The sequence below is a fragment of the Crocuta crocuta genome, unplaced genomic scaffold (assembly GCF_008692635.1).
Source record: "Crocuta crocuta isolate KB4526 unplaced genomic scaffold, BGI_CrCroc_1.0 scaffold84, whole genome shotgun sequence".
NCBI classification, from domain to species: domain Eukaryota; kingdom Metazoa; phylum Chordata; class Mammalia; order Carnivora; family Hyaenidae; genus Crocuta; species Crocuta crocuta.
The window spans coordinates 2,742,162-2,753,501 of record NW_027530213.1 but is presented as its reverse complement, the minus strand read 5'-3'; the positions used below and the strand labels follow the sequence as shown (position 1 = coordinate 2,753,501).

General features: G+C 42.7%; 1 pseudogene; it reads right to left on the bottom strand.

Moving 5' to 3' along the window:
• Positions 1 to 643: 643 nt before the first annotated feature.
• Positions 644 to 1,241, bottom strand: LOC144232567 (rRNA-processing protein FCF1 homolog pseudogene; annotated as a pseudogene).
• Positions 1,242 to 11,340: the final 10,099 nt, after the last annotated feature.

The window sequence follows — 11,340 nt, the reverse complement described above, 5'->3', positions numbered from 1 at the left end:
AAGTCCTTTACAAATTATCTCCTCTTATGATCACCTTTTGTTTTATGCTGGGTATCAGCAAGTGACGTGAGTTTAGAAGGGGGTCTGGAAAACAAGTAGTTCCAGGGACTTCAGCCACCTTGATGGAAGGTGGCTTAGAAGGTTTGCCTATAGGGCCACCTGGGTGGCTCAGATGATTGTATCCAACTCTTGATTTCAGCTCAGGTCATGATCCTAGGGTCATGGGATTGAGCCCTATGTAGGACTCTGCCCTGAGCATGAAGCCTGCTTAGGATACTCTCTCTTTCTCCCTCTTCCTCCCTCTCTCTCTTTTCTTCTCTCCCTCTCCCCACTCACACATGTGTGTGTTCTCTCTCTAAAATAATAAAATAATAATAATAATAATAATAAAAATTTTGGCAGTAGACTTTTTTTTTATATGTGCAGTCATTTGATTTATAAAAAGATGCAACAAAATTCAAAATGATACAAAATATCAATTTCAAAACAACATCAAACAATGAGTGTATTTAACCATACTCAGCTCATAACACAGCAAATGGGTAAGGAGAATAATTCATGCTACAGCGTATTGCTCTATGAACTGGCAACAGAAAAAGTTGGTAAAGGAAGGCACAGGACCTCTATCTTTATAGTGTTAGAATTAGAACCGAGGGGCTCCATAATCATCTGGCATCCGCTCAAAGTTGTACCTATGGTTAGAAATGTACATGATGGGAACTCCAGGGATCTTCCGGATCCTTCGTTTAAGGTCCCGGTCAACTGTGGCCACAATGTAACACTTGTGCTGAGTTACTCTCTGTACTAAGCAATCGTCTGCATAGGTTCCTTTGTGTGTGCATGGTAATCGTTCAAATCTTGGGTCCTTGGCAATCCTTAGAGCCACTCGATACTTTTGACCCAATTTCTCAATTTCAGCCATTACACAGTCAGTTATACAAGGGATACACTTGGCATACAGACAGTCCATCATTGATTGTACTAAATCGAGTTTGGCTTTAATGGAAAAGTTGATAAAGTTGGTATCAACCAGGATGTGGTAAGGCGGGCCCAGCTGTGTGTTATACTGGAAGAATAAGCAGGAAGGATGTTGGGGGACTTCTCTTTCCTTGAGGTGCACTGGGATCTTTCTTTACTTTCTTTTTAGGTTTCAATCTATCCTTCTCTTTAAGCCTCTGATCTCGGAGACTAAGCATTCGCTTCATGGTTGCATACTTTCTTGCTTTCTTTTGCTTCCCCATGTTCACGCCCGGCAGTAGACTTTCTTAAAATCAGGGTGGGGATGGGTGTGTATGGATACTTTCAGTTTGGTGGCTCTAGACTAAGCCTTTGACAGTGGACTGAGTTGTCCAGATGTAATGATCTTTAAGTAAAATGGCACAGAGACACCTTGGCTCCTTGCCAACGGGACAGACATGATCCCTGGGTTGGAAGGTGACTACTAGTGTGAACTTAACCCTTAGTGTCTTAGTTTCCCAAAACTGCTGAACAAGTTACCATAGTTGGGTGGCTTAAAGGAGCAGAGATGTATTCTCTGACAGTTTTGGAGACTAGAAGCCCCAAATCAAAGAGTCAGCAGGTTGACTTGGTTTTGGAGGTTCTGAGGGAGATAGGTTTTCCATGCCTCTCTCAGCTTCTGGTGATTACCAGCAATCCTTGGAATTCCTTGGCTTGTAGATGTATCATCCCAACATCTACTTCTGTCTTCCGGTGGAGCCCTCCTCTGGGTGTCTGCGCTGTGTCCAAATTTCCCTCTTCTTGTAATGACACCAGTCAATTGAGTAGAGCCCACCCCAATCCATCTTTTTTTTGGTTTGTTTTCTTTGGATATTTTTTAAAAATTTTATTTCATTTAAATCCAAGTTAGTTAACATATAGTGTAATAATGGTCTCAGGAGCAGAATCCAGTGATTCATCACTTACCTACAACACCCAGTGCTCATCCCAGTAAGTGCCCTCCTGAATGCCCATCACCATTTAGCCTATTCCCCCACCTAACACCCCTCTAGCAACCCTCATTTTGTTCTCTGTATTTAAGTGTTGGGAGGCATTCTGAGCCCACTAGTCGAGAAAGCCCCTGGTGAGGTTAAAGCAAGTTTGCACGGTCTCTTGCCAATCAGATGACAACCGATATCCACCTCCACTCAGTTATTTCTGCTTGAGCACTGACCCCCAAGGTACCTTTTGAAAACAATCATGATTTGAAGCACACACAGGAAGTATGCCATGTGAGGATGCAGGCGGAGATTGGGGTGATGCTTCCATAAACCAAGGGATGCCAAGGATTGCCACCAAAGCCCTGGAATTCAGGACACAGTATGGAACAGCAGTTACCCACCAAATCAACTTAGCACCCAAGGAAACTCTGCCTGTTAGGATTCAGACCATGCTGTCCTTACAATGAGACAAGCCTGTCTGGATATCCTCATCACCACATGCCACACACGGTAGATAAATGTCACTGTGTTTCTTCCAAATGTAAAATTATAAAAATTCTATTTGAAATAATTCTATTGGTCACTGCATTTGTTTTGATTCCCTTGGAAGGGAGAAGTTTATATATAAAAACATGTCTAGGGGCGCCTGGGTGGCTCAGTCGGTTGAGTGTCCACTTTGGCTCAGGTCATGATCTCGCGGTTCGTGCCTTCAAACCCCACGTCAGGCTCTGTGCTGACAACTCAGAGCCTGCAGCCTATTCGGATTCTGTGTCTTCCTCTCTCTCTGCCCCTCCCCTGCTCATGCTCTGTCTCTCTCTCAAAAATAATAAATAAACATTAACAAAAAAAATTTTTTTAAAGCATGTCTATTTTATTGTAACATCACCAAGTCAAAATTATTATTTAAAGACATTTTGCTCATTTGTTAGATAAAAAATTATATTTCAATTTGAGTGAGGCAGAAAACATTTTAGGCTAAATGCTCATGTATGTTTCTGGTTCTGATTCTGTTCCTGTCCATTTTACATCCAGTTGTAACCACATCATGGATTCCAAGTATCACGATTTTATCTGTGATATTTCTTTTTTTTTTTTTTAACATTTTTTATTTTATTTTTGAGAGAGACAGAGTAGGGGAGAGGCAGAGAGAGAGGAAGACACAGAATCTGAAGCAGGCTCCAGGCTCCAGGCTCCAGACCCCAGGCTCAGAACTTTCAGCACAGAGCCTGATGTGGGGCTCGAACCCATGAACTGTGAGACCAGGACCTGAGCTGAAGTCAGCCACTTAACTAACTGTGCCACTCAGGCACCCCTATCTGTGATATTTCTGATACACATCTTGTCCTTTAACATTTTGTTTATTTTTTGAACATATGGACAATTCAAACTCTTATGAGATAATTAAAAACAATTTAATGTTTATTTTTTAGAGAAAGGGAGAGAGGGAGAGACAGGGCGTGAGCTGGGGAGGGGCAGAGAGAGACACACACAGGATATGAAGCAATCTCCAGGCTCTAAGCTGTTAGCACAGAGCCCGGCACAGGGCTTGCGTTCATGAAGTGCGAGATCATGACCTGAGTTGAAGTTGGATGCTTAACCAACTGAGCGACCGAGGTGCCCCAAGATATATTTATATTTTAATTTGACTTCTCTCAATGTTTTTTTAAGCTCAGAAGTTCACTTTTTTAAATCACAAGATGAGGTACATTTTCCCCCCAGGCTTTTCGTTACTGACTTTTTTGAACCAGGAATTTCTTTTGAAGCATAGTGTGAGGTTGGGATGGTACCTCAACACAGGGGTGAGGACTCCTTTCAGTCATGCATGCCGGCCATTTTGAGAATTCTGATAAATTCAACTGTCTTCATTTCTCTCCTTTCCAAGGAGATTTGCCTCCAATGCCCTCAGCGATGGGAGTTCCCCCTGGCTTTCCGGCTGGCCCAGCACTTCATGTGGTCCTGTGGAGGAGGCTGCTCCCCAGGCTAGATCCCCTCTAACATCATACAGGTGCTGGAAGCTCACATGGTGTCATGGAAGACTGTGGCAACCATATGTGAGCCTGCAGCTCACAGCTACTAAAATGAGAGCTGGATTTATGAACACTATAAATCAAAACTTTTCATTCTCGGTCATTCTTTAATGGAGCAGAACAGTGTTTGCAGAATTTGTGTGACTCCAAGCAGAAGAATTTCTAATAGAAAATCCCAATTTTCTATTAAGGCAATGTAAGTAGTGACATATTTCTTGTATGCTCCTGCCCATTTTCATAGGTCCCTAATGTTTCCAGATTTGCTAAATACTGAAGTTGGACCTACTTGTTTTTAAGATTTTATTTTTAAAATAATTATATTCCTAAAGTTTTTGATGTTTATTATTTATTTATTTGTTTCTTTATTTTGAGAGAGAGACAGTGTGAATGAGGGAGGAGCGGGGGGAGATACAGAATTTGAAACAGGTTCCAGGCTCTGAGCTGTCAGTGCAGATCTCTCCACAGGGCTCAAACTCACGAACTGCAAGATCATGACCCGAGCCAAAGTCGGACACCCAAACGACTGAGCCACCCAGGCATCCCAAATAATTACAGATCCACTGGAATTTGCAAAGACAGTGAAGAGAGATTCCATGTAGACTTCATCCAGTTTCCCCCAATGCTTACCTTTTGCATAACTATTGTCCGATATCAGATCCAGGAAACTGACATCGATACCATGTGCATGCTGTTCTTTGCTGTTTTACCACGTGTGTTACTGCGGCCACCACCCCAATCAAGGTACAAAATTGTCCCATCCACCCAGAGATCTCCCTCATGCTCTCTCTTGATCGTTAAGTCTCATTCCTCTCCCCCAGCCACAACCTTTGCAAACACTAGTCTATTCTCCACCTCTGTGATTTTGTTATTTCAAGAATGTTACCCAAATGAAATCATACAGTATATGATCTCTTGAGATTGGCCATGTTCACTCAACATCCCACCCTTGAGATCCTTCCAAGTTGTTAAATGTACCAACATTTCACTCTTGTTAATTGCTGAGGAGTATTCCATGCTGTGAACCTACCAGTTTGTTCAACCATTCACCTATTCAGGGACATTTTGGTGGTTTCCAGTTTGGGGCTACTATAAATAAAACTGCTATGAAAATTAAAGTATGGCCAGCTTTTGTGTGGATGTAACTCTTCATTTTTCTGGTTTAAATGCCCAGGGATTCTACCACTGGGTTGCAGGGGAAGTGTAGGTTCAGATTCTTGGATAAACTGCCAGATTATCTTCCAGAATGGTGGCATCATTTTATATGCTCACTTGCAGTGTATTATCTACCTGGTTTCTCCATATCCTCTCCAACACCGGGTATTGTCACTACTTTCTCTTTTGGCTTCTCTGGCAGGTGTATGGTGATATCTCATCCTGGTCTAATTTGAATTTCCTTGAGAGTCAATAATATTGAACATTTTGTCCTGTGCTTATTTGCCATCTATGTAGTCTCTTTGGTGAAATGTCTCTTCCTGTCTTTGGTTTATTTTCTAATTGGATTGTTTGCTTTCTTACTGTTGAGTTTTGAGAGTTCTTTATATATTCTAAACACGGATCCTTTGTCAGATATGTGGTTTATGGATGTTTTTCTCACTGACTTCAGTTTATCTTGTCATCACTTTACTGGGGACTTTCACAGAGAAGAAAGTTGGAATTTTAATGATATTATTTTATTGATTTGTTCTCTTAGGCATCATGTTTTTGAGATCATGTCTAGAACTCTTCTCATATCCCTAGGTCATGAGGGCTTTCTACTCTTATCCTCTAAAGGTTTTATAGTTTCACATTTCACCTTTAAACCTATGGTCCTTCTGGGTAGGTTTTGCATATGGTGTGAGCTGTAGTTGGGGTTCATTTTCCCCGTCCATGGAACCCAAGCCGTTCTAGCACATTTGCCGAAAAGACCATCCTTCCTCCACTTAATTGCTTTTGCACTTGTATCAAACGTTTTGAATTTTGCCTCTTGTAGAGCACACAGCCAGCAGTTCAAAGTCAGGTGTGGTGAAACCATCAGTCCTGTGGTCTGACACATCCTACGCAGGGACAAGCCGCACTGGGGTTCAGTGGTAGTCCTCTGTATACTCTTTCTGGTGGTCAGTGTGTCATGGAGAGAACCTCGCATCAAGAACAAGTTATTAGCAAAGCTGACTACAACAGGCAATTTACTGGCAGGCTGAGCAGAGAGAGAGAGAGAGAGAGGGACAGAGAGAGAGAGAATTACTGTCTATAGATGGGAGAAAACATTGTTACTGAAACGCACTCCCTGAGATACAAGAGGCCTATGAGGTCGTCAAACAGCCAGCTTGGGAACACTTGGTAGGTTCAGAAAAACACTGGTGCATGTGAACCAGTGTTCAGGATGTAGCTTATAACCAGTGAGCTTTTTTCTACCTTAACAATGAGTATACTCCTGATTTGGAAACAATAGAACTGTGGTTTGAAAATGCTTCTCTCGGGGTGCCTGGATGGCTTAGTCGGTTGAGCGTCTGACTTTGGCTCAGGTCATGATCTCACAGCTCGTGGGTTCGGGCCCCGTGTCGGGCTCTGTGCTGACAGCTAGCTCAGAGCCTGTGGCCTTCCTCGGATTCTGTGTCTCCCCCTCTCTCTGACCCTCTCCTGCTCACGCTGTCTCTCTCTCTCTCTCAGAAATAAATAAAAACATTAGAAAAAAAAAAGAAAATGCTTCTAATCCTAAGATCTCCCCAGAGAAGTGACAAAAAGAAGTAACTCCAGTCTTCTTTGCACAATGGATAAACTGATGTCAAACTCAAGAGCAAGATATAGCTTATTTGCTTCAGTCATGGGACCACGGATTTTCTGAGTCATAAGCTGAGGCCACCATAACATGAACTTCCACTTGGGAAATCACTCCTTCAAATGAGGCTGCGGTTGACTTCTAGAGGCCCCTTCTAGTTGGCTTCTGCTCCTTTGCACACATACCCTGCTCTCAACTTGGGGACACAGGACTGCTGTATAGGGGCAGGAATGGTCAACGTAAAGGGCCTGCTTATTTTCTGCTGAGGGATTTGTCCGAGTGTAAAACAAAATGGCTCCCGTGGCCAGAGCACTGCTGGCTCCATGGAAACCACCACCAGCCTCTTGCCCAGACACAGACTGAATGTCTGTTTAAAACAGACTCTCACCAATAGTACACCTGGCTGAGAAATTAAAAGTGTTTATGATCTGACAGGTGGTCAATTCAAGGACCTGAGTGCAATTCAATTCCCCAAGAAAGAAAACCTGGGAAGTAAGAGGAAGAATATCTACTAGAGCAGGAGAAAACACTTGAAGGATGGTGCAGGATGAAAGTATATCATGAAGACAGCTGCTTCATCTGCTTTGCCGGGGCCCAGCTCACTGTCACGGGCACACGGGGCACTGTGCTTGCCTGTCGTGAATAATTTGTGAATTCATCCAGGATCTCCAGCAGCTTTTATGGGTTCAACATATTTACTGAGTTCATTCCATGGATCTGCTAACCGACTGCAGACTATAAGGTAAAGGGGTATCAGTGTGAACAGGAAAGAGACAGCTTTTGAAGACCAAGTTACAGTTCTCTTTTTGTTTTGTGGTAAAATACACATAACATGAAATTTGCCATCTTAACCATTTTTAAGTTACTGTTCATTAGTGCTGACTACTTCCATACTATTGTGCTCCTTCACCGCCATCCATCTCCGGAAATTTTTTCCTCTTGTGAAATTAAAACACCATACCTACTAACTACTAACTATGCCATTTCCCCTCTCCCAACCCCCTGCAACTGCTATTATAATTTCTTCTTTATGGTTTTGACTACTCTGGGGAATTCAGATAAGTGGAATGATCAGTATTTTTTGGGGACTGGCTTATTTCACTGAACATAATGTCTTCAAGGCTCATCCATGTTTTAGTGTTATGTCAGGGATTTCCTTCTTTTTAAAGGTTGGCTAATATTTCATTGTCTATGTATACCACATTTTGTTTGTCCATTCATCTGCTGAGGGACACCTGCGTGGCTTCCACGTTTTTCCTGTTGTGAATAATTCTTCTAAAAACATGGATGTACAAATATCTATTTGAGACACTGCTTTCAATTCTTTTGGGTATGGACCCAGAAATGGAATTGCTTGATCATAGGGAAATACTACATGATTAAGCAGTTCCACTTATCAAAAATAAAAATACTACTTTAATTTACTGTTTTTAATTTTTTGAGGCCCTACTGTTCCCACACTTTTCCAAAGTGGTCGCACCATTTTATGTTCCCACTGACAGTGCACAAGCATTCTAGTCTTCCCGCATCCTTGTCAACACTTGTTATTTTCTGTTTTGTAATAGTAGCCATCCTAATAGGCGAGGTGATATGCCACTGTGGTTTTCATTTGTATTTCCTGAATGGTTAGTATTACTGAGCATCTTTTCATGTGTTTATTGGCCATTTGAATAGCTTCTTTGGAAAGATGTTTAGTCTTTTACTCATCTTTGAGTTGTTTTGTTGTTATTGTTGATTACCGAGCTAGACTTTTGAAAGGCATAATAGAACTGCTTTTTAAAAAATAAAATACTTAAAAATAGTGGGGTGCAGGAAGCTTGGCCTGAAATGGGGAGGCTGCAAACCTGTGCCAGCCTCAAACAAAGATGTCTTTTGAGATTAAGCCAAAAATGTGGCTTCTGTGAATCTCAGATCCATGTCTTTAAAATAAGAAGATGGGAACTTACCTTGCATTGTCTGAGCAAAGGGATGCTTAGAGATGTCTGGAAAGCAGCCACATGGAAACCAGCACTGGGCCAGAGCTTAACGTAAATCAGGTTATTACCATCCAACATGAAATAATCCACTACCTCCGCTTTCCATTCATTTCATATGCTTCATTTGAAAAGGTGTTGCTTCTAGCTCTACATATTTTCCTACACCTTTCTACACATGTCATGGGTGGGTTTGAAGAAGTAGAGATAACCTACCAGTGGAAGGCACTGGTAGGTTTATTCCATCAAGGGTCTGCTGAACACCCACTGGGAAGCTGGCGCTGGGTCTGGTGGGCACTCTGAGGGAAAAAACAGGGAACGACAAGACATCTGGATGATAGGGAAAACCTGAAGAGTTTCCAAGCTCACTATGGAGAGAAAATGCTGGCCCAGGAACAGTGAAACAAAAACACAGTGGGGTGTAATGATTCGGGAAAGGAAGGGACAGACAGAGTTACGAGGATCCAGGAACATCGTCATTCTGGTCTGGCTCACAGAACCTTAACAGTTTGTACAGATTTCCAGAACAAGTGTCAAATAGGACGGTAATGCACATTCTCATTCTTACAGTTCACTCTTTTTTCTCAGTTCCTGTCCTTTTGCAGAGGACAGTGGGGAGGCTGAGGCAGGGTTGGGAAGAATCTGCCATTTCCTGTTATAGAAGTATCTACTTATTCAGGGAGACCTGGAAAGCTCCACTTGGGACAGTCAGCTTACCATCTTGGCTGGATGGTCCTTCCCCAAGGTCTAGCTTCAGTGGAAGAGAAAGTTGTCTATCAACCACGAAGGAAAAGACCAAGTTTGTGTTTTTTTTGTTTGTTTTTTTTTAACCAACAGAGGTTATAGGTAATCCCACTGTTTCTTTTCAATAGTTAAGCAATTGCTGGGCAAGGGAGGCTATAATGGCTCCATCATTGGGGCCCAGTTGGGATATTAACCTGAGCAGTTTTACTTTTCAGTCTCTTTGTGGGCTTCATTTTGAAGCCCAGTATAGGTTGCTCAATGCTCATTGAAGATAACCTCCAAACAATTGGCAAGATTGGCCAGGCCAAGCGCAACTGACAAACTGGATTTTCATAGACTGAGAGATTTTCAAAATATTTGTAAATGATGTCTCCAATAAAACTTTTACTATTCCCATCATTCAAATAAGAGATATTCGGGGCTCCTGGGGGGCTCAGTTGATTAAGCGTCTGACTTCGGCTCAGGTCATGATCTCACGGTTTGTGGGTTCGAGACCCGTGTGGGCTCTGTGCTGACAGTTAGCTCAGAGCTTGGAGCCTGTTTCAGATTCTGTGTCTCCCTCTCTCTCTGACCCTCCCCTGCTCAAGCTGTCTCTCTCTCTCTCAGAGATAAACAAAACATTAAAAAAAAACAAAAAAAAAAAACAGGAGATATTCCCTGGAAGACCCTTAAGCAAAACTGTAGGTTCAATCTACTCAACAGTGAGAGGTGAGGCCTCAAAGAACAGGGATGGGGGCCTGCCACACTGGTTGGATCTCCTTTCTGTATTGCTGGTGATTTTCCAGGATGCCAGGGAAGAGAACCAGGGGCTATATTCTGACCCCGCCATGGTCAGCTTTGCCTCATATTTCCTTCTGGCTAAAAGTCTGTGGGAGGTGAGCCCAGGATCCTTGAAGCTCTTCCAATTATGTCTCTATGTCCCTTTGATGTCTGCCTGGCAGATGTCTGTTTATAGGTAAATGCAAATCAAAACCACAGAGATATGACACCATACCCACTAGGATGATTATAATAAAAAAGACAGATGGTAACAAATATTGGCAAGGCTGTAGGTAAACTTGGATCCTCCTAGGTCACTAGTGGAAATATAAAATAGTGCTGCTGGTTCAGAAGACAGTCTAGAAGTTCTCCAAAAGTTTAAACATAGAATTACCATATGATCCAATAATTCCACTCTTAGGTATATGCCTGAGGGAAATGAGGACATGCTTTCTTCCATGGTTCTGGAAAAGCCATTCAGGAGCTATTATGGTTGTTACTCACGTAGGCAGTCAACATGCATTCATTCCTATAATTCATTCATTTCACAAATATTGACTGTCTACCAAGAGTCAGGCACTGGGAAATGGTAATAAACAAAACAGAAAAAAGTCCTGCACTCATCTACCTTACAAGCCAGTGGGGAGAGGGACACAGGCTGGATTGCACAACAAGGTGGACAGGGATGTGGGGGTCTGGGGAGATATTGCCATTTTAAACATGATGACCAGGGCAGGCCTCACTGGAAAAAAGGCACAACTTGAATAGAGACCTGAAGGAGATGCAGAAGAGAGTCAGACAGATGTCTGGAAGATTGTTCTAAAGAACTCCCCAAAGAATGTTCTAGACAAAGGGATCAGCAAGTACAATAGCCCTGAGGAGGAAGTGTGGTTGGCACACACCGAGGTGGCAAGATCAGAGGGACTGGCGGTGAGGGGGTGGGTGACGGCTTTCCCTCTGAGTGAAATGGGGAGTTGAGAATTGAGGTCAAGAAGTAACAGATACGAGTTGGGTTTTTAAAGGATGCCCTGTTTATTTTGTGTGGGATGGAGTCGCTTGCTCACTGGTGCTCAGGACAAGGTGGAAGCAGGAAGACTGTTTAGGAGGCTGTTGCCTGCCTCCTGCAGGAGAATGGTGATGTCCTG